This window comes from Anabrus simplex, chromosome 5, assembly GCF_040414725.1.
Source record: "Anabrus simplex isolate iqAnaSimp1 chromosome 5, ASM4041472v1, whole genome shotgun sequence".
Taxonomy (NCBI): Eukaryota; Metazoa; Arthropoda; class Insecta; order Orthoptera; family Tettigoniidae; genus Anabrus; species Anabrus simplex.
The window spans coordinates 446,974,165-446,998,272 of record NC_090269.1 but is presented as its reverse complement, the minus strand read 5'-3'; the positions used below and the strand labels follow the sequence as shown (position 1 = coordinate 446,998,272).

The following is a 24,108-nucleotide window of genomic DNA, read 5'->3' as shown; positions in this document are numbered from 1 at the left end:
CTGGAATTATTGGCAACTTTTGATTGATTGTTTGATTGATTGATTGATTCTTTATTTTTTCTCTAAATCTATATAGTATGTATATTATCCATTTATGGAGCGAAAAAATAACAAGTCTGACCTAGATCAGTTTACTAAAAGAAAAGTAAAAGAATGCCACCAGATAGGCAGACACATGAACAAAACCATAAATAATAATGATAATCATAAAATAATATAAATAATAATAAAATGGCAATGAGACAGGGCAGACACTGTCCGCTGTGTGGAGTACAATAGTGTCTGCAGGCGGTATCTGCATTCAAACAAAGTATATATCACTTCCGGCCGAGCTCGCAACTCAGCGTAATCCTTCCTGTACACTGACCTCTCTGTTGCTTTGCTTAGGTTGCAAACCCAGCTTACGTGTTACATCCACTGCCGTGCCGGTGTGCAATTACTCTCCTTACGTTTCATTACTAATGTCCACTGTTTAACTCTGTTATCTCGCTACACTTATTATCTTTTTAAATTTCAGCCACGGCCGCTTCCTTCCAACTCCTAGGCCTTTCCCGTCCCATCGTCGCCGTAAGACCTATCTGTGTCGGTGCGACGTAAAGCCCCTAGCAAAAAAAAATTACATCCACTCTACTATCTTATTCAGTAACAACTTAGACCATAAGCTCATATACCTTCCTTGTCTTACAATCACTCACTTCCTTACTCACTAACCAAATACCCGCCTCATCTTGATTACATTCTTCCAATACCATCTAATGACAGCACTTATAATACACACTTCACCACCTACTAATTTAACTACTTATCCGCTCTTGTCTCAGTTACAAATAACACACACACTTCACTATTCTCCTGTGCTTAAATAGTTTACTTACTGCTACTGTTTGTTTTTTTACTTCTTGTCACTACACCTTCATCCAATTTGCTCTTCTTACCCCATATCTCTTTTAGGCTCAAGCTTCTCCCTTTCGTCAAGATACCTTTTGCTTCTACTTCCTCTCTCCAAGCCGTATTTTCACTTCGTTTATGTACACTTGTCACACCTTGTGCTTTATTCACTCCCTGTATCTTCCTTTCTTCACTCACACTGGCATCAGTCCTCAGCTCCTCAACTAATGTCCTGGTCTCCCTCCTCATCTCAGTTGCTGCTCCCCTGGCTCCTTCTACGATCGTTTCGAAGATAGCATGCACACCTTCCTCTGCCCTGCTGATTTCTTCTTGCTGCAAGCTCTGTTCCAATGCCCTATTTTCCTTGTGTTTTTCTTTATCCCCATGCCCGTCTTCACCGGCTTTACGTCTCTAACTTGCCTTTCTTCCACTCTCTTCCCCATTACCAATTCGTTCTTCATTTTTCATTCATTTCCCGTAATTTCGCTACTGTCCAAAATCTGGTCCATTGTCCATTTGTTACCACTAATTGTTGACCCTTAATATAGGCTCTTAACCCTTGCATTCTTGCCCTGGCCAAATGTTTCTTCAGAGTGTTTATATTCTTAATCCCTTCTCTTCCCATGTCTCTTTTAATCCAAATTCTTGTACTCCGTATGTTATCCGCTCCTCTTATCACTATTTTCGCCATCAGGGTGGAAAACAACTTCACTTTTATCGGCGTATTACCCCGTGCTTTGCCTATCCTTTCCCTATCGTCAATATCAGCTTCACTGAAGTTAATTTTCATCATTTTTTGGATGACTTCCACAACTTTGTAGGTTGTCAACACTTTGTCCTCTGATTTCTTCCGGCACTCCATATATAAACAAACATTTCTTCCTGCGTTCTCGGCTACTATCTTCTATTTCTGCTTTCAGCTTCACCACATCTTCCTCCATGTCCCTTATTTTTACCTTGAGTGAAATAATTTCTCTCTCGTTGATTTCCACTTTGTTCATTGTTTCGTCGGGTTTTCCCTGTATCCAACGCCTCATATTTTCAAATTCTCTCATTTGTTCTTTCATCATGTTTTTAATCTGCTCAAACGGGCATACTTCTTCCAAACTTCTTTAACTACACTTTTTATGACCTCCACGTCTTCCCAGTTCATGTTGTCACTGGAAGTCGGGCCGGGGTTTATTTCCGCACCCCCTATAACTAGCAGTACCATAATCACCGCTGCCACCAGTATCATCTCACCCATCATTCTTGTTTCCACTTTACCTCCTTCATTCCTGGCTGTTTCCTTCTTCCACCTCCCCTGCCATCTTCCAAAGACTAGCCGATATTGATCCACACCAATCATCTTCCTCTTCCCTTACTCCCGCACTACCGCCACACTCCACTCAGCACGCCTGTTCCCGATCGCTGACTAGGTAGGACTGATTATTGTCAACTTATTTCGATGTCTCAAATTGTCAAAAAGAGCTTGAGAGATGATGCTGATACTGGCACCAGTATCCACGAAAGATTTGACCTGAAAATTACATATGCGGACATTGATTGGGGGTAGTTTCTTTACTTTGGTAATTTCCTGTTTCAAGTGGTCTTCAACTAGGTCATCGGGTGTAATGATCCAAGAGTCATTATCAGGTGACGGTTGTGAATCACGTTCGAAACTCCTCACAAAAGGATTTAAGTTAGAATCCCGCTAATCCTGGTGATTTGCTCCCTGGAACTCTAACCCTTCAGCCCCAAAACAATCTGTGTTTACTTCCCGGTGTTGAATGGCACCCTTTCACTTTTCTTTCTCCTGAGTTCTTCTCAACTCATCAGCATATCGAAACCGCTCTCGATATCTCTCATCGTCGTTATTACTTAGAAACACCCGCTGGAACTCGTCAAAAGTGTCAAAATGATAAGGAAAGCCTTTGAACCATAATAACGGCGCACCTTTAAGGTACCTTTCTGTCCCTTCGGTTATTTTAATCATTCGTAAAATGCCTGCGGTTACCTCCATTTCAATAATACCGTCTCCGGTTAGGGTTCCTCTTCTGGTGATAATTTCAGTTCTCCCTACGCCTATTCCAGTCCTCTTTTCTAGGATGTGATTGTTCGCAGTTATTTCCTAATTCTCGTCTTACTTTGGTCGATTGTGGTTTTCCCTGATCTGGTATATTTATAATGTGGCTTAGGCCCCAAAATTATTTCCTATTATCATTATTTTTGTGTGAAAGGTTCCTTCATCGTTATCGTGACATAGGCCATTTTACTGGCGAACAACTTGTCAAAATCTCTTCGTCGGGTGACTTAAGCCCCACGTTTTACATAATCCTTGAACTTACCGTTCCATCGTTAGTCTTCTGCCTCGGCTGCTTCAGTACAGCTATATGGATCTTGGGGTCACTGCAAGCTTTTTTCTGTCACTTCATTGACCAAACGATAGGGTTCAAAGGAGAGCATAACTAACTCAAGTGAGGAGCAAAAATGTGATTACTAAAATATTTATTTAATGTAAATCACGATAATTTATTTATTGAAAAGGCAAGAAAAATCACTTAAATTTTCACAACATATTTTAACGCAGTCGCAATGCATAACGTGAGTGGTAAAGTTGTACTGAAATTGCTTATTATTATCTTTCAAACAATGAAAACGTAGTGTAAAATTCGTGGATAGCAAAAACCGGAAAACGAGAATGCAACCTGAAAATCGGGCACCATTGATCCAAACGATAACTGAGAGTTAATCCACGTGATCCGTGGAAAATCTGACCTTCAACAAGTAGAATTCCAGATTTACATGTAATTAAGTTTATCTACCAGTCGACTATCCTGTCGGATATTGGAACACCCCCCGAAATGGATCCTTAATCGAACCAAATCGACTATCATTTGGTTTGAATAGGTTGCGAAATATTACTTGAAAGCATATTGTTCATTACAAGTTAACAGCAGTTGTGACAATCAAACAAAATTCCACCATGTATTGTCATCTCGTGACACCCTTAAGTTACAGATGAATCCCGATCCTGAATTTGGATCACCCCAGACAGATGTTAAGAAGGAATCAACAACACTTGATCCGATGGGATCTTACGTTGCATCGCTCTGAAGGAACAAAACTGCGAAATGCAGGAAAATATGAAATCATTATGCATTTAGAAGAAATACTAAACACTGAAGTTAAAGAAAAGTGATAAATCACTTGAAAATGTTCTTACTAAACCAACTTTCAGGTTATGAAACAGTTACGTCGTTAAATTCGTTAAATACAAGTCCACAATATAAAACAAACAAACAAACAAACAAACAAACAGAAATCCCTCCAATTTTCCATAACTGCGACTACAATCACAAATCTGTCTACCTACACTTGTCCCAATTAACCAAACTACAAGTGATCGCTAGATCAACGTCTCACATACATAATGTGAATAACAAAAAATGAAAATAAAATATATCAACAGCTGACGAATTGAAACCGCATTCGTAGTGTAAATCCTACATAAATGAACTAGGTGTCAACACTCGACAATATCGTAATATACCGGGCACCCGGACAATAAATCTTAAAGTAAAGACAAGAAAATTGAAAACGAAAGGTCATCGAACATGAACAAACGCGGCTAAGCAGTAAGGATCAGTCTCCATTAGGCAGGTTTCCACGTGGGACATCCCTTATATTCATGTCGCTACTGATGCAACGCTATTATGGGAGCACCTTCTAGCTAGTAAGAATTATGCCGAAACATGGCCTGAAGAGTATCCACTACTGCAAACACTAACATCGTTCAAGTCGATGACCTATGACTCGACTATGTACAGACGACGCCCTAATCCTGTTGTTGAGCCAACGCTACAGTGTCTACTCATCCTTAAGTTATGTAATACACGCGGCATCCTAAATCTATCCTTGAACAACGTTATGGTATCTACAAATCACTCATACTGCCTGGCGAAATCGAAACTTCTAACACAATATCCGGATATTTACGTCTGATTCTCGTTGAATCTCCAACACAACATGAAGTAAAAATCACTACAAAAATGAACTCGAACCTTGAAATATTAATGTGTCTATTTCCTACAATAAAGTGTGAAATCGAAATTCCTCAACACAATCTCAACACATGCAGTGAAGTTCGCTAAATAAAAATGACCTCGACTCTCGTTTGATATTACGTAATATCACTGAAAACAGTGAAGCCTCCGTGGCTCAGGCGGCAGCGCGCCGGCCTCTCACCGCTGGATACCGTGGTTCAAATCCCGGTCACTCCATGTGAGATTTGTGTTGGACAAAGCGGAGGCAGGACAGGTTTTTCTCCGGGTACTCCGGTTTTCCCTGTCATCTTTCATTCCAGCAACACTCTCCACTATCATTTCATTTCATCTGTCAGTCATTAATCATTGCCCCAGAGGAGTGCGACAGGCTTGGCAAGCCGGCACACTTCCTATCCTAGCCGCTAGATGGGGGCTCCATTCACTCCATTCCTGACCCGGTCATTGACTGGAAACAGGCGGTGGATTTTTTCACTGAAAACAGTAATCACTACCATCACGAAGTTCACTGTACAACTCGAGTGTGAGGCTCCAACTGACCTGTAATGTTAACATTCCAAACTGGAATCACTGTGAACTGTCCAGTCAAGTAACTTCCCATCGATGTACGCAACCTAAACTCTCATTCTAATAACATTTATTTTTCACACCCGCAATGATTCCAGTCAGTGATATTTTCGTCTCGTAAAGGTACAGAATAGAATTCAATTTACGGTAATCGAGTATTATCTTGACCGTGTGTCAGAATGTATTTTGTTCGTGAGGTCGGCTATCACAAAATGCACTTAGTTGGTATGAAATAGAACCATCACTTAGACTTGTCGTTACCTACGGTCTTACGTAAAATACAGTAGTAATCATGGGAGAATACTAACTTGTACTCAAAATAGGCGTTACAACGCGCTCACGTGGATTTGGCAACCTTTGTATTCATCAGTCGTCCTGGATGGCTACAGGACATTGTTCCTCTTATACAGCCTGTCTCTCAGAAATATTACATCTCATCCGATACACTATGTCACAAAAATGCTCTCCGTTGAAATACAGGGCCTCTTATCCGCGGCATCCTGCTTATTCTACATCACTCATAAAATACAGGCTTACTCTGTCATCGTTACATATGTCGTGAAAGTGTGTGGAGGATAGGGTTCCAGGGTAGAACGTTATTCTGAATTATTTTAAGGCAGATGTTGAGGAAAGTAGAAGAGAAGGAGGAGAGAAAGGAGAAGATGGTAGTGTTTCACTTTGGTACTAACCATGTAAGGTATAAGTACCTACATAGTTGTGGATGTGTGGCACCTGGTAAATGCAGCACGGGTGGAGTTTGAGGAAACAGAGATTGTTATCAGTGGAATACTGTGTAGGAGGGATACTGACTGGAAGGTGATTGGGGATTTAAAAGAGACTAAGGAGTTCGTATGTGGGAAACTGGGAGTGAGATTTCTAGATCATAATGGGTGGGTAAGAGTTAGGGATCTGCGCTCAGATGGCCTTCACGTAAACCGCAGTGGTACATATAAGTTAAGAAATGTGTTTAGAAGGGTTATAGGGAGGTACATTCAGGGAAAGGGGTGGTCTAGGGAGCGGTGTTAAGGGAACAGGGAATTGGAAATCAAGTAGGGATGACAGAAAAATGTTAGTGCTCAACTGTAGAAGTATTGTAAAGGAAAGGAATAAAATTAAGTAATTTAATAGATATATACTTACCAGATATTGCAATAGGAGTTGAATCATGGCTGAGAAATGATATAATGGATGCAGAAATTTTCTCACGAAACTGGAGGGTGTATCATAGAGATAGGATAGGAATGGTGGGAGAGGGAGTATTCATTCTGTTGAAAGAAGAATTTGTAAGCTATGAAATGTTAAAGATGACAAACATGAAATTCTAGGTGTAAGGCTCATTTCTAAAGGTAATGGGCAACTTGATGTCTTTGGAGTGTACAGGCCGGGAAATGCGAGCACAGACACGGATTCAGAAATATTTGATAGGATAGTCAGCTATGTGGGAAACGATAAGGAAAGGAATGTGATTGTAGCGGGAGATGTCAGCTGGGAAGGTAATGCGGACGACGGGAAGCATGACCAACAAATGGCAAATAAGTTAATGTGGGAAGTGCACCTGATTCAGAAAGTGATGTAACCAACCAGAGGGAAGAATATTCTGGACGTGGTGCTGGCAAAACCAGATGAGCTCTATAGAGAAACCGAAGTAATAGATGGTATTAGTGATCACGAAGCTGTTTTTGTGGTAATTGAAAATAAATGTGTAAGAAAGGAAGATATTAAATTTAGGACTATAATGCAGTACCATATGGCTGATAAAACAGGCAGGAGCTAGATTTTAATGAGTAACTATGATCGATGGGAAACGGTAAATGAAAATGTAAACAGACTCTGGGATGGGTTTAAAGCAATTGTTGATGAATGTGAAAATAGATTTGTACTTTTAAAGGTGGTAAAGAATGGTAAAGATCCACTATATTACAACAGAGAAGTAAAGAGACTAAGAAGGAGGTGCAGGTTGGAAAGAAATAGAGTTAGAAATGGCTGTGGAAGTAAGGAGATATTGAAGGAACTTACTAGGAAATTGAATCTAGCAAAGAAGTCAGCTAAGGATAACATGATGGCGAGTATTATTGGCGGCCGTACAAATTTTAGTAAAAAATGGAAGAGTATGTGTAGTACTTTAAGGCAGAAACCGATTCAAAGAGGGATATTCCAGGAGTCATTAATGAACAAGGGGAATATATATGCGAGGATCTTCAAAAGGCAGAAGTAGTCAGCAGTATGTAAAAATTGTTGGTTATAAGGATAATGTCCAGATAGGGGAGGTAACTAATACTAAGAAATTATTAGAATTTACCTATGACAGAAATGACATTTACAATGAGATACAAAAGTTGAAAACTAGAAAAGCAGCTGGAATTGATAAGGTTCCGGGGGATATAGTAAAGACAATGGGTTGGGATATAGTACCATATCTGAAGTACTTGTTTGAATATTGTTTTCATGAAGGAACTTTACCAAATAAATGGAGAGTTGCTCTAGTAGGCCCTGTATATAAAGGAAATGGTGATAGACATAAAGCTGAAAATTACAGGCCAGTAAGTTTGACGTGCATTGCATGTAAGCTTTGGAAAGCATTCTTTCTGATTATATAAGACATGTTTGCGAAATTAATAACTGGTTTGATAGAAAGCAGTTTGGGTTTAGGAAATCTTATTCCACCGAAGCCCAACTTGTTGGATTCCAGCAAGATATAGCAGATATCCTGGACTCAAGAGGTCAATTAGACTGTATCGTGATTGACCTGTCTAAGGCATTTGATAGGGTGGATCATTGGGGACTGCTGGCAAAAATGAGTGCAATTGGACTTGACAAAAGAGTGACTGAATGGGTGGCTCTGTTTCTAGAAAATAGAACTCAGAGAATTAGAGTAGGTGAAGCTTTATCTGTCCCTTTAATAATTAAGAGGGGAATTCCTCAAGGCAGTATTTTTGGATCTGTATGTTTTCTTATATATATATATATATCAATGATATGTGTAAAGAAGTGGAATCAGAGATAAGGCTTTTTGCAGATGACGTTATTCTGTACATAGTAATAAATAAGTTATAATATTGTGAGCAACTGCAAAATGTCCTCGATAATGTTGTGAGATGGACGGTAGGCAATGGTATGATGATAAACGGGGATACAAGTCAGGTTGTGAGTTTCACAAATAGGAAAAGTCCTCTCAGTTTTATTTACTGCGTTGATGGGATGAATGTTCCCTTTGGGGATCGTTGTAAATATCTAGGTATTAGTATAAGGAAAGATCTTCATTGGGGTAATCACATAAATATAATTGTAAATAAAGGGTACATATCTCTGCACGTGGTTATGAGGGTATTTAGGGTTGTAGTAAGGATGTAAAGGAGAGAGTATATATGTCTCTGGTGAGACCCTAACTAGAGTATGGTTCCAGTGTATAGGCCCCTCACTAGGATTACTTGGTTCAGGAACTGGAGAAATCTAAAGAAAAGCAGCTCGATTTGTTCTGGGCGATTTCCGACAAAAGAGTAGCGTTTACAAAAGTATTGCAAAGTTTGAGCTGGGAAGACTGGGGAGAAAGGAGACGAGCTGCTCGACTAAGTGGTATGTACTGAGTTGTCAGTGGAGAGATGGCGTGGGAGGACATCAGTAGACGAATAAGTTTTTGTGATGTCTTTAACAGTAGGAAAGATCACAATATGAAGATAAAATTGGAATTCAAGAGGACGAATCGGGGCAAATATTCGTTTATAGGATGGGGAGTTGGGGATTGGAATAACTTACCAAGGGAGATGTTCAATAAATTTCCAATTTCTTTGCAATCATTTAAGAAAGGGCTAGGAATCTGCCACGTGGGCGACTGTCCTAAATGCAGATCGGTAGTTATTGATTTTACATCTTTCTAACTATTCTCATAATTTCATTTCCATTACAATCCATGTCCTTCTTGCTTGAAACTTTCTTAAATACAAGCGATCAAACTACTTAATAATGATCTCACAATTAAGTTCTCGAAATTTTCCTGACTTTCTTAAAAGAAAATATAATACGATTTATTTTCAAATGAAATTGAATATAAAATTAGTAACAGGGAAAACGTCCATGCAGGAAAAGAAACTGTCAAAAATTAAGTTAGGATCCCAAACGAAAAGTTAACGTGACAAATCGTGGTCGACCAACGCAAGAAGGAAAATGAGCTAGTCATAACATAAACTAATATCTTGGAGACCTCAACATACCAGAGGAGTAGGGAAAATAAAATAATTATTTGTTTATAATTGTACTTTAAAATATTACTTCTTTAACCACGGAGTTCTCACCAACAGGAAGGGTTACCGGTAGTCGAGATAAAATTATCACAACGACTGCTTCACACAGGGAGAAATAAAGACAGAAAATTTATATTAAATAGCTCAAATGCGAGCTCAAAATTTCGTTAGAGCAAGCGGAAATCATACAATAAAATAGAATCGTCACACAAGATAGCTAGTCTCCGGGAAAGCAGAAAACATCATCATTCCTTTTTAAAAAATTATTATTATTATTATTATTATTATTATTATTATTATTATTATTATTAGCGTATGGTAACGTACACAAAACAATACAAAAATTAAATATACATGAACAATAAGCACAAACTATTATATACATAATTATAAGATATACACATTACATTGAAAACAAACATGCAAGCAAAACGGTTCAAAGAGTTAGATCTAAGATCTCTAGCCATTGTATGGCTTCAGCAGAAGCCACCACAAAGTCCTGATTGGATCCAGCGAATGCCCTTCCAGTGCATTCGGTGACAATATGGTCGATAGTCTGTTTAACTGCACCACAGTCACAGGCTGGAAAAGATCTCATACCCCATTTAAACATCATTGAACCACATCTCCCGTGATTAGTACGGACTGTGTTGAGGGCTACCCATGTCTTGCGGGGCAAATCAAAGCCAGCTGGAAGATTCTTATAATTGAACAATGTCCGCCATTGAATCGGAGCTACGCTGTTCCACTCTTGTTGCCAATCTGCTTTTGGATTGAAATCCCTCCTAACAAGTTCCTGTGCTGTTTGAATAGGAGGAGATCTTGATTTGAGGCGGCTGAATCTGACTTCAACATCTTCATGGATGGGGAGATCAGGATTAGTTAATATCTTGTTGTATTCTCTGAACAAGTTCATTCTTCTAATTCTAGGAGGTTCTATGTGGCTGAGCACTGGCAACCAGAAAAGAGGAGTAGATTTTACTGTGCCACTTATGACACGCATTGTTTCATTCAGGACCGTGTCCACCTTTTTAGCATGACAGCTATTGATCCATACGGAAGAACAGTACAGTAATCACCGGTCGTTGTTGCAACGCACGAACACCATGAACCAAAGCATAACGAAAAGCTACAACGGTAACAATAGCCCGAATAACGAAAGAGAAAACCATAATATTACACGAAAAGAACAAAGAATGAACCAAGAAAATTAAAATTAAGACAGAGTAAAATGAAATAAAATGTCCGTCCTCTTGGTTGGAACTCAAATGGTTCAAAACTTTACCTAGTGGGGTGTTTTGGTAGCATACCAAAAATTAAATATTACACAATTTTTCAAATTTTTAACGTAATTCAAATGATAATTTAGCTTCACCCCAAGTTTAAGTGCACTTACAGTACACGCTCAATAGCATCAACACCTCAATTACAACGAACCCGAATAATATCTTTGATTTATAATAATTTAAAAAAATTAAGCCGAGATGTGAAGACTGAAAGCTATTTAGAGTCCCACACTCCACATAATCCAGTAAATTTTCAAAATAGATCCATACCAAAAGAAGTTCCATTTCACGAAGGGACGGAAAAATTCCGGAACTTGAGATGACACCAAAGCGCCATTTTAATACTAAATGATGATAAAACCATAAGGAAAATTTAAAAAACATACAGTCTGGTGACGCTCCCAAGAAGATGTAGATTACATTAAAAACATATTGAAGGCGAGAGAAGGAGCCATCTCACATGTATACTTCAGCCGTAATCCATAACGCACGCCGAAATCCTCTCGCACATGAGACACACGGTACAGAGATCAATCTCCTACTTAATGGCCGCTCTCACTGAGCAAGGATGAACAAGGTGTAGCGGTATAATTTATGAACTGTGTGAAATCACCGCTACACCGGAAAAATGTAATATAACTGTGGGCAATTGCTTCGCCACTGGACTTTATTGAACGTTGTTGTCTATGAGCTCGTTAGTTGGTAGCTCTACTGCTTGATAGTCAACTTTTCTGCACGGCGCCGTTATTCTAAACGAGCACTTCTGTTACAGCGCTCGGCTAGGGCAGGCTCATGTCGCTTGGCTTGCTGCCATTCATTATGGCAGGCGAGAACGATTTTAAACCATCGTAACGTGGTTGTGAAAGGAGGCGTAGGCCTGTGTAATGACCTTTATATGTGGATTTTCCTATGTGGTAGTGTAATTTTAACTTGTGTGTGAATGTGGAATGCAGCCTTATTCACAACTACGAGTGCCTGCAGCTCATTATAATATTATCCTTGGGAATATTTTGAGCGAAAAGGTATAAGTGAGTACTGCAAAATTGTTATCAACTGTCTGGTAAGTGATCGTATGGCATGATATTAACTACAACAGACCTTCCATGTAAACTACAGGGGATTATTCTGCAGTGAGTAAGACGCCAACATGGCTACCTTCTTCGATGTTTTGAATTAATATTTTTTGGGAGACATCTTGTGAACCACTACCTCAATATACTACTTGCAGGAGAGCAATGTTTATGTGCCAGAGGAGATTCTTGTGCGAACCCCTTCGGTATACTGGTATTTAAATTTGACACTAATAATAATAATAATAATAATAAAAACTGTTTTCTTTTGAGAGCTTATAAAATTTAGTTGAGAATATTGTGCTGGTTCGGTAAATATTCTTATGGGTTTCTACTTCCAAAACTGCTACGGTTAATATTTATATCGTGCTACATCTTGGTGATGTGATAAAGATGGTTTTCCAGGCGTTAAGAATATAATATTTTCGAAGCTACTTCATAAATATATTAGCTCTTGGACACTCTCCTATATTTATATTTGTTAAGGGGATATTTTAGGTAGATACATTATATTTTCTTCCTTCTGAATTATACGGAAGTTGCTAATGTTCTTACTATTATTGGTCTTGTATGCATTGTTATATTAATCTTGTGACCGTTAGGTTGTATTATCTTGATCTTATCTGTGTTTTCGGTCGCATCTTCCATTATTGAATTCCGCCAATCTAAATACGGCCTACCAATTATGTTATACTAAAACAAGTGAATGATTTCTATTGATGCACATACTTATGCGTCACGGGAACAGTGTGGTTTAAAATGATCTGCTATTTTAACTGGAGCTGTGACAAGTGAAGGTGTGTGTAGTCTATTGTGTCATTAGCCTCATAGAGGCGACTAAATTTGTAAAATTATTTTAAAACCTAGTGAATACTGAAGCGTGTTTCGGATCGAATTGTATCTAATTCCATTTTCCTGTTTAAATTAATTTTCTTCCTTTATTATTATTATTATTATTATTATTATTATTATTATTATTATTATTATTATTATTATTATTTTATTAATTTTTCTTTCTTTAAATTTTGATGAAATGTTACGGTTTGAACCTTCGCTCCATTTCTATTCCACTGTTGTTGGGGTATGTTCCGTCTTTTTTTCTGATAACGTCGTGATTCTGTTGCATTGTCGCGGAGTGTGTCTGTTAACAATACTCGTGGTATGCTGACGTTCGTTGTTGCATAGCGTGCCTATGTTGTTAATGTGATGAACTGGGTCACAAGATGCGTGTTAATTGTTTCTTCATTATTGTGCTACATTATTATTATTATTATTATTATTATTATTATTATTATTATTATTATTATTATTATTATTATTAATTTCCTTCCATCTTTCTTTGTTTTTCTTTTGATGTGGGCTCTTTATTTTGTTCCTTCCTTAATGTTTCTTGTGGACATTGTCCGTCCGTTCGGGGACGCGGTTGAATGTTGTAATTCGAAACGCTTCGGTGTTCACTGAGAAATTTCAAACATATATTTTCTTAAAATTTTGTGTAATTTGTAAGGTCGCGCGCGACGTATCCAGGTGCACCTAAAATATGAATAACTAAAAATTATTATTATATTAACTTCCTTAGAGAAGGATGGTTTCGAGCTCGAACAAGTAAATTGTAACAACAAGTAAATTGTATGAAATCTTTTAAATCTACTGAAGTTAATGGTGTTGGGAAATATTGTGGAATTTCTTCTAAAAAATTAGTTGTAACTATTGGCATGGTGACTACGGTTGGTGATTCTTCTGTAAATGAGCCTTGTCATCAGTTTTCTCTTTTCTTAAAAGATGATGTTTTGTTTTCATTTTCCTGTTTTAAAATTGCACCACCCACCTTTATTATTCTTTTGATTATATTATGTTTTGGTCCTTTTTGTGTGACTGAGTGTGTCATTATTGTGAATTGCTCTACCTCATACTCCTTCCACCCTCTGTTATTGTTGTTAGCCTATTGGCTTCGCCCAGATTTCCATCGCTCTCCATTTCCTGTGTTTGTGTTCTATTGAGGCCCTTCTCTAAGTAGCTGGCGTGATTCACGCTGGGGAGAGCCTCTTATCTCTTTGGTGGCCGCGCTGACAGTCGAAGACTTGGGCTGCGATGTTGGGCCGCCTGTTGTTCGATTGCCATCTTGTTCGATTATCGGTGTGCCACAAAGGAAAGGCTTTTTCTGCAGAGAGCTGTAATTGGTTAGGGGGCGGAGCATCGTAGTACGAACACTCCGTGTAGAGATCGCACATACAAGGAGCTTTCTTCTCATAAGGTCAAACCCAGACTTTGAGCGCAATGCTCGGAGATCAGGTGTATTGAATAAAACAGCAGTAGAAAAGAAAAGGAACGAAGATCGTTTGACAGGAATTTCAATGGCGATTAGCCCACAACAAAACGACGAATAAAAACGACACCTCGGTGTCAGTGGTTTCCCATTTTCACACCAGGCAAATGCTGGGGCTCTACCTTAATTAAGGCCACGGCCGCTTCCTTCCCACTCCTAGGCCTTCCCTATCCCATCGTCGCCATGAGACCTATCTGTGTCGGTGCGACGTAAAGCACATAGCAGAAATGAAGAATCGCAAAGGAAGTGGGATTGATGGATTACCGATAGAGCTTTTTAAGAGTCTTGGAAATAAAGGAGTGAAAGCTCTAATATATCTCTGTAGTAAGATATATGAAAGTGGCGAATGGGCAAATGATTTTCTTCCAGGAGTAATAGTACCGATTGAAAAGTTAAATTCAAGGAAATGTGAAGATTTTAGAACCATCAGTTTGATCACACATGCAGCCAATGTATTACGGAGAGTACGGAACAGAAGACTTCATGGGAGGCTAGACAACTGTACCTCTCAGGAACAGTATGGCTTCACGGGAGGTAAAGGAACAAGAGTTGCTATTGGACTATTAAGAACATTAGGCGCGAGATACATTGAAAGAGGAAGAGAAATATATGCTGTGTTCACTGACCTGGAAGAACCTTATGATAGAGTACAGTGGAAAAGTTTAATGGACATTCTAAGCAGGAACGGAGTCAACTGGAAGGAGAGAAGGCTGATTAACAATCTGTATCTACAGCAGAAGATAAGGGTGCATATAGGGAATGAGATGATTGAGGAAACGAAAATCGGAAGGGGAGTAAGACAACGCTGCAGTCTCTCCCCCATACTTTTAACTTTTATTTGGAAGAGATTATCCAGAAATGCATGAATGGAAAATGAGGAGTGAAAGTTGGTGTTAGGAGAATAGAATGTATTCGATTTGCTGATGACATGGTCCTGCTGGCAGAGAGTGAACGAATTATGATGGCAATGCTAACTTATCTAAATGCTGTCTGTGAAGAATTTGGAATGAGAATTAATAAGGCAAAGACTAAATGTATGGTGATAAGCACAAGAAAAGTTAAGACAACCATGAAGTTAGGGCAGGAAATAATAGAACAGGTGGATGCTTTCAAATACTTGGGAAGTGTAATAACAGAGGACATGAGTTGCAGTCGAGAGCTAAAAACTCGTATTGCGATAGCGGAGGAAGCATTTAATAAGAAGAGTAGACATGTTTGTGGGGGAATGGATAGAGACTTGAGGCAGGATTCGTGAAGTGCTTTGTATGGAGCGTGGCACTGTATGGAGCTGAGACATGGGCATCGAGAAAAGAGGGCGAAGGAAGACTGGAGGCATTTGAGATGAGGTTTTGCAAGAGTATAGAAAGTATACAATGGATAGTAAAAGTAACGAATGAAGAAGTCTTGAGAAGAGTTGGGGAAGAGAGAAATATATTAAAATTAATCAGGAAGAGAAAGCACAGTTGGATTGGTCATTGGATGAGGAGAGATTGCTTGCTTGTAGAAGCTATAGAAGGAACGGTAAATGGAAAAAGACAAAGAGAACGGAGAAGATATCAGATGCTGGACGGTATGAGGATAGAATACTAGTATGTGGAAGCAAAGAGGGTGGCATGCGATGGGATTGCGTGGAGCGGTGCCGTGTGAAGACCTGTCACCTGGCAGAACACTGATGATGATGAGTGGTTTCCATGTTCATGTGGCCTCTGTTAAAGAAAGCAATTAACACATGGACTGATGAAATTCATGATAGTAATTATGAACTTCTATGTATGATCCTACTCTCCTATATTTAGGGGGCTCTGTTTGATTGCATATGTAAGCTGTGTAATTAGATATGACCAAATTGTGGCATAATAGAGTGCTACACTTGTATGATAGCAATGTACAAGTACAATACGTATTTTTACATTCATGGAAACCGGTAACGTACGTCAATACCCTTTCCATAGGAATCTCTATGGCACCATATCTTGCTAATCTCATTACCAACTTACAAAGTGAAATGTACACACACATTCACGCTAATCCTAATAATTTTAATCAAAATAACATAGAACACTTGTCAAATCTTCTTTCATTCACGAGTACGTAAATTTCCTTGCACATTCTGCCTCTTCTTGCTTTTTTTGCTTAGCATTCGTCACTTGTCTCCTTGTCAAGCTGGGGGCGTTATTACGACTCCTTGACGCGTAATATTGCTCCCTCCTTAAGTGTGTTCCGTCCCTGATCAGTTCGCAACCATTCTTCGATTACCCGTTAGTCATGGAATTTGCTCCACCGATTGAAATGCACCACCTTTTGCATTTCTCGGAGTAGTCTAAGAATACGATATATAACGTCTTTAACATCTCGTATGGTCCATCCCGTGAACGCTGGAGTTTAGGTGGCAGACCTCGCCGCCTCCTTGATTAATGAGCCACACCAAATCCTTGGCTTCGAATCAGCCTTCTTCATCCCGCGCGTCGTAATCATGTTTCATTCGGCCACTAGCATCTTCTGTGTTTCTTCGATCGAGGGCGTGAATCTGACCCTTTCTTTCTCTCCAACACCTCACGTAGTCATCCCCAGCCATCTGGTGCTTGCCGGGTCTACTGCCGAACTTCAGATCACAGGGAAAGCACAGCTCCTCGCCGAAGAGAACACAAGCCGGAATCTGTCCTGTCGCTTGACGGACCGAAGACCGATATGCCGTTAAGAATAATATCAAGTGTTCATCTCAGTCACGTTAGTTGTCGGCTACAACTTTAGAAAGATGTCTTCCAATCGTCGTGTTCATCCGTTTAGCTTTGTTAGCAAATCCGGCACGCAACATCGGTAGTAGGAGCATAGTCCTAAATAACTCCGGATTTGATGTACATCTCTGCGGACAGGCCATTCTTTTACTGCACGTAACTTCTCTTGATCTACGGCTACACCATCTTTGGAAACGGCATGTCTGAAATAACAGACCTTTTTTTCGGAACAGCTGGCATATCTTTGGATTCAGCTTCAGGTTGACTCCCTGCAGTCGCTTAAAATCTTCCTCCAGGTTCCGTAGGTGTCCATGGAAAGTCTTACATATTTCAAGGCCGTCATCGAAATAAATGAGGCAGGTTTCATACAACAGACCTCGGAGTATTGTTTCCATCAGTCTTTCAAACATAGCTGGTGCATTACACACTCCAAAGTTCATAATCATGAACTGGCGAAGTCCCGTACCCATTGAGAACGCTTCGGCCTCCATTTCTACTTGCCAATATCAACTTTTCAAATCCAGAGTGGAGAACACCTGAGATAAGAAAATGTGTGTAGAATGACATCAATCCTGGATAATGGATGTATTTCACTGTCTTGGTGTTCAGCTGTCGCTAGTCCACACAAAAATCAGGTCGACCCGTCCTTTTTCTTCACTAAAACCACCGGTGACGTCCAGGGACTACTAGACGGTTCAGTGACACCCTGCTAATACATGTCACAATCAATTCTCTCAGCCTCCTTTCTTCTTGATAGTGGCGAGCGTCGTGGGCGCTGTCTATTCGGTTGTATATTCCGGTGCTTATTTTATATCTCACGAGCGCACTCTCTCCTTCCGTACGGACAGTTCTCGATTGCGAAGACATCTTGATATTTGAATAACATTTCTTCGTTCAGCTTAGTATGTCCGAGGTCTCAGTTAATTTTGAAAGGTGTTGGACACCCTGGGTATCCTTCGTGATGTCCCCACGAACAATGGATTATACTGATTACAACAGGCCACCTGAATGCCTCTCTTCCATGATACTGGGAAATCATTTAGGTTCGTCATTCTGATTGGAGTTGACCCCTTAGCTTTTATAACACCTCTTCCCTCCAATACTCCTGGGCATAATTCCTCTTCGGCAACGGGCTCGACATTTCCCGTCCCTTCTCGGTCTGTGTTATCCATTTGAACCACGATTACATGATCGCTTCTGGGATGAAGTACCTCGTCTGTACTTAAAACAGTTTGAATGGTTGGACTGTTTCATCCGTGATGAATGTCTTCTTCGTTTGCGAATTTCAAGCATCCTCGTCTCAGATCCAAAACGAGCTCAAATTTAGCCATTACATCCACCCCAAGAATAACATTTTCTTTGATATCATCCACTGTTACTCGATGTTATATCAACTTGCTCCTCAGGCCGGTGTTGAATTATTTCTCGCCGTACGTGTTCACTTGGTCTTCGGTTGCGGTTTTCGATAAAATTGTCGTAGGTTTCAGGTGTCCTTCTTGACAACGTTGGTTTGGCCCCGGTGTCCAGAAGCGAAGTACGAGCCAAGCCATTCACTTATCTGTCGACAAAGATACTGTCTCTCTGACGAACGAGTGAAATAACACGTACCAACTTTCTCGGGACATCTGGGTGACATGTGGCTCTAGCCCCTCAGCACAGGCCCTTTTTAGTTTTCCTGAAACTTTGAGTCTTTATTGCAGTGGCTACTGACATATCCAAGCTCACCACAACTCCAACAGCGAATCCCCCGACTTCGAGGTATTCCATCCTCTTTGGACTGTGTTATGAAAACAATCCTCTTGACCTTTTTGTCTAGAGGCTCCCCTACATCCTACCGTCGATGCTGCGCCTGTAGATTCGAGGTCTGTGTAGCAGCTTCGAATTGAAGTGCACGAGCCAGAGTATTGTCTAACCTATTTTGTTGCGCCAGACGAAGGGCTTGTTGGAATTCTGGGTCGGATATACCCATCATACGAGACTACATATAGCTGTTCTATGTAATCGTTTGTAGCTGAAGGATAAGCCATAAAGTATGACGCGCGATGTCTGTCTCAAATTCTTTTAGTGTCTCGCTACGTCTTTGGTGTCTGCTACCAAGTTGACTATGATAAATTTGTTGAAGGTTTTTATCATCGAATCTCATCTCTAATCGGGCCACCAGAGAATTGAAATTAGATTGCCCACTGTCTGCAATCGCTTGGAATATATCTAAAGCATCACCTCGCTCCAAAATAACCCATTGGCGGCAGCTGCGGCCTCAAATTGCCTTCGATACGTAGACCACGGGGTAATGCAAACGTAAGGTACTGGTTTCACACGTACCGCCCCTGCAACATTCTCGGATTTTGTTCTGAATTCAGCGGCAGGCGTGTTCATTCCTATGGACTTCTTTTTCGGTCCTCTATAGCAGTTGTTTTACGCTCTACTTCAGTTTCTATTTGTTCTATTCCTTGATCATTCTTACAACATTTGTGCAAATATGTTAGCATCACCCGCTATTTCAAAAGTGTCTCCATCTATATCCTTACTTTCTGCTTCTATTACTGCTCGAAATCGTGAGCGTAATACGACCTTCGTTCTGGAAATATCCTAATCACGTTCCTCCAGCTCTTACTTCAGATCGGTAACTTTTATATCGTTGAAACTCACTTTCATCAAAGCCATCATTCCGTGTATTGTCTTCCTTATATCGTACTATCTTTTATCGGTCACGAATTGTCCAAGGACTATCCCACTTAGTACACCAGTTGTTACATGGGTACCGGTAACGTACGTCAGTTTCCTATCCGAGCTCGTTGCAATTCTGGGTCGGCTATATCCATCACAAGAGACTCTACATAATTTCGGCTGTTCTGTGAAATAGTTTGTAGCTGAATGATAAGCCATAGAAGCAAGACGCGCGATGTCTGTCTCGCCACGTCTACTAAGAAGTTGACTATGGTAAATTTGTTGAAGGTACCTCATCTCTAATCGGCCAACCAGAGAATTTAAAGTAGATTGCTCACTGTCTGGAATCGCTCGTAGTGTATCCAACGCATCACCTCGCTGCGCAATAACCAAGTACCTCATCTCTAATCGGCCAACCAGAGAATTTAAATTAGATTGCTCACTGTCTGGAATCGCTCGTAGTATATCCAACGCATCACCTCGCCGCGCAGTATCCAAGGCAGTGCCTTTTTCCTCTCGAGTCAATCCATTGCGGCTTAAAATTGCCTTCGATACGTAGACCATGGAGTTTTGCAAACATAAGGCGGTGATTTCACACGCACCGTCCCGGCAACATTCTCTGCTTTTCTTCTGAATTCAGTGGTATGCCCTTTCTTTCGTATATACATATTTTCTGGTGATGCAGATCGGTCCTCTATAGTCGTTGTTTTACGCTCTACATCAGTTTCTATTTTAGTCCTTGATCAATTTCAGTTATCTTAGATTCTACCAATCTATAATTTTCAGGTAGTTTTTGAGAACATTTCGCTAGCTTTTAGCTAAAGTTTTGGCTTGTCTTTTTAGAACTATTTAGGAACGTCAAAATTTTGCGCAATTTCAAAAATATCTTTATCTGTATCTTTACCTTCTGCTTCTATTACTGCTCGTGACCGCAACACGGCCTTGGTTCCGGAAATTACCTCATCACGTTCTTCCAGCTTGCACTTCAGTTCGGCAACATTTAAATCGTTCAGACTCATTTTCATCAAAACCATCACTCCTTGCATTGTCTTCCTGATATCATACTATCTTTTAAAGTTAAGAATTTCCAAGGAGTATCGCACTTCTAACGCCAGTTGTTACATTCGTCGGTCCGGTAACGTACGTTAATTTCCTTTCGTAGGAATATCTTGTAAATCTCATTACATCTCTACCAAGAAAACTGTACACCGGGCAAGTTGACCTTGCGGTCAGGGGTGCGCAGCTGTGAGTTTGCATTCGGGAGTTAGTGGGTTCGATTCCCACTGTCGCAGCCTTGAAGAAAGTTTTCAACTCTTTCCCATTTTCACACAGGCTAAAGCTTGGCCTCTGCATAATTTAAGGCCACGGCCGATTCTTTTCCACTCCTAGGCCTTTCCTATCGCATCGCCGCCATGAGGCCTGTATGTGTCGTTGCGACATAAAGAAAACTCTACACACACATTCACGCTAATACTAATAATTTTAATCAAAATAACGTACAACAATTCCGAAATTTTCGTTCAGAAGTACAAAATTTCCTTGCTCTGGCGTTCAGCATGACATTGAAAACAAAGGACAAATTATTATTCTCATTCCGCCGCACATTGTCCCTTCGTACTTTTTGCGTAGTGATCGTCACTCGTCTCCCGGTCCATCTGAGAGTGTTATAGTATGTTTGTGTCACAGTAAGTAATATTTATAAACAGTTTGCCATCGTTGAGCAGACATGCTGACTGTCAAATTTATTAGAACCTACAACACTGGGATTCTCTCAAACGACAACAAGGGCTTTTGCAAAAGTTAATTACAAGCCTGCCACAAACCTCAGTGTTGTTGAACAAGATCAAAGCTTATGCCGTCCCTTATGTAGGAGAGTAGTCTTTCTCGGATTTCAGCAGATAACTGTTAGGCGGATGTAAGAGCTTCTCCTTTCGGCTAGACCGCTTCTCCTCGTTCATTCATTAAATGGGGTATTCCATGAGTTCGTACATTACTAAATTGTCAGTATATTATTGCGCTTTATATTGTGACGGTGGGCATTCCAGAGAAAAGACGTAACACCCCCTCTTAAGAAGCAAGTGATTTTGAAATTCACGACTACACTGAATTCGACTTAACCCCTTAAGCGGGGAGCTCGGTTCACACTAGCTCACTCCCAGGTGGGGAGCGATTTCCCTGACTGAAGAAAATATTTAGTTACTTGATTAAAAATAATCTTAGACTAAAATGAACTATTGAAGGGTCAAAAGAGAAATATTTACTGGAATATAATGTATTTAATTGTTGAAAAATTTGATTATTTTAATTTTTCAATGCTTTGTGCAAAAACGTACTAAGTGCTTTCACACTGTGAAATCGAGATTGCTACTTCCTAACAGCAAAGCTCTGCATTTTTTTATACAGTAACTTTCACCTGAATATTTTAGGCAGTTTACTATCAATCTCTGCCTGTAAATAAATGTTTCTGTATATGTAAATTGTAGATTTACAAAGTTTATATGTACTTAAAAGATGTACAATGGAATAAAAATGTAATACTCACGGAATTTTCTCTTATGTTGGTTAGCGCTTTCGAGGGATGAAGTTTATATAGCCTCCCTACAATTCACATGTAACATAAACGGACTATATTACACTACAATACAGGTAATATTTACAGTATGTACAGTCTTCACAGTGTTATGTATTTTACAGCTGTTCATTATGATACACACGGAAGCAGGTACTGTTATATAACCTCTCTCGCCTTCGCATGATTTATATAATTCCATTCCGAAACGCGATCGTTATCTTATTGTGTAAACTTTCCACCCTAGCCACCCTTTCCATAGAAAGAGATTCTCGTCAGTTGACATTTTGCCATCAGGTGTATAAGCTTTCGAAAATTTTAATAATAATAATAATAATAATGTTATTTGCTTTACGTCCCACTAACCACTTTTTAAGGTCTTTGGAGACGCCGAGGTGCCGGAATTTAGTCCCGCAGGAGATCTTTTACGTGCCAGTAAATCTACTGACACGGGGCTGTCGTATTTGAGCACCTTCAAATACCACCGGACTGAGCCAGGATCGAACCTGCCAAGTTGGGGTTAGAAGGCCAGCGCCTTAACCGTCTGAGCCACTCAGCCCGGATCGAAAATTTTGGTAACAGATGGTCAAATACTGGATTTATCTCGTATGTTTCGGGAGGAAGCTTTGCATTATTCACCTCATTGTCAGAGATATTAAAAAGGTGTGGAAGAATATCTATTTATAATAATAATAATAATAATAATAATAATAATAATAATGTTATTGGCTTCACGTCCCACTAACTGCTTCTACGGTTTTCGGAGACACTGAGGTGCCGGAATTTAGTGCCGCAGGAGTTCTTTTAAATGCCAGTAAATCTACTGACAAGAGGCCGACGTATTTGAGCACCTTCAAATACCACCGGTCTGAGCCAGAATCGAACCTGCCATGTTGGGGTCCGGAGGCTGGCCAGGCCACTCAATCTGGCGAGAAAAAACTATTCTGTGTCATCAACTCATAGAAAATAGGCGTAGTGAACAAGCGATTGCGAGAAATAGTGTCCTAATTTAGGTTTATGGACAATCCCCTGCGGAAATCGTATGGCCATAAGAAGCTTTATTTCGTCCTTATTTGTCCGGACACGGTCTTGATCTCGATTCCTTCTTTTCGTCCTACTAAACTGGGTTTTATGTGCGATTTCCTGCTCGGCATCTTTTGTCTGTTGAGCTATGTTCTGGCATATCTCGTCATAAGAAAGTAATTAAAATATTTCGCCCAGTTTTGCTTTCCCTAAAAACACTCTCTTTACTTCACGATGGAAATTTAGATCAAAGCGGGAATGTCTTTGTCCATTTTCAGTATAAGTTGACGAAGAACTTGCAATAGTTGGATTGTAATCAGTATTATCGTCACAACTGGCACTGTCATGATTGCTACTTGAACTGGAATCGAACACGTGTTGTCTCTTTTGCGACTACTGAACATTCGCATCAGCTACGCCCAAATCCTGTATAATCGAGCCTGAAGTACTTATTCCAGGTAATTTCCTTTCACGAGTTCCCCTTCGTCAGAACTTACTTCACTAATCACAATTCTACGCACTGAATACCAACATTTCGTATATCACGAGCCGTATATCATCTTCCTCTAACAGTCCGGACCGGTAATTCGTTACAGATATTTTAGCGGAAAATGTAAGAAAAAAAGGATCGAATAGAACCCTGGTCTCAGCACTTTGGACGGAAAACATAAAATATGACTGTGTTACGGATGCGTG

At 39.9% G+C, this 24,108-nt stretch overlaps 1 protein-coding gene across 1 annotated transcript in view; it reads left to right on the top strand.

The window, feature by feature from the left end:
- LOC136875091 (zinc finger protein 782) overlaps positions 1–24,108 on the top strand; it is a 251,523-nt gene that overhangs the window by 225,027 nt on the left and 2,388 nt on the right. The gene's annotated exons all lie outside the window — the stretch shown is intronic.